Consider the following 685-nt stretch of genomic DNA (forward strand, 5'->3'; position numbering starts at 1 on the left):
GCTTCTTTGGAGAAGAAAGAAATTGAGAAGTGTTTCGCTTGGGAGCATCTTGGTCGGGTGGAGAAGGCTCCGATGTAACAGTTACTGTTTGGATGCCAGCCGTCAACAGGCTTGTACCAGAGATATTTGATACGGCAACATTAGAACTGACATCTTGAGGCACACACTCACCTGCAAGAATAAAGAAAGATTTAGTTAAAAACCTCTTTCATTTGATGAGTTGTCTATTCTGAGAATTCATCATGAAGAAATATTGCTTTACATGTATCACAGTGATTTACAAATGGTGAGTTATACTTACTACCTTCAGAGGGCAAATGCTTTGTGGAATCCGGACCAGAACAGATTCCTCTCATGAAATTGTCAACATAACTGTCTGAGGGGTCAGTAGCAGAGATATAACCGTCAGTTTCTTGATTCATAGTCTGAGTGAGCAAAAGAAGAAAGGTTTGGATAAATAAATTAGTACCCAGCTCAGAAGTTAGAAGTCAAAAAATTTGGCTTCATAGTGGTTATCAGTAATGTAATTATCCTGATCGTAAGGGTCAATTTTTAAGAAACCGATTACACTGAGTAAACTTAGATACTGTACAATTGGTGACAAATAACATTACCTGTGCAAGAGAAGGTTCAACCTTACGCTTCTTTGGAGAAGAAAGAAATTGAGAAGTGTTTCGCTTGGGAG

The sequence above is a fragment of the Frankliniella occidentalis genome, unplaced genomic scaffold (assembly GCF_000697945.3).
Source record: "Frankliniella occidentalis isolate FOCC.00 unplaced genomic scaffold, Focc_3.1 Scaffold511, whole genome shotgun sequence".
Lineage (NCBI taxonomy): Eukaryota > Metazoa > Arthropoda > Insecta > Thysanoptera > Thripidae > Frankliniella > Frankliniella occidentalis.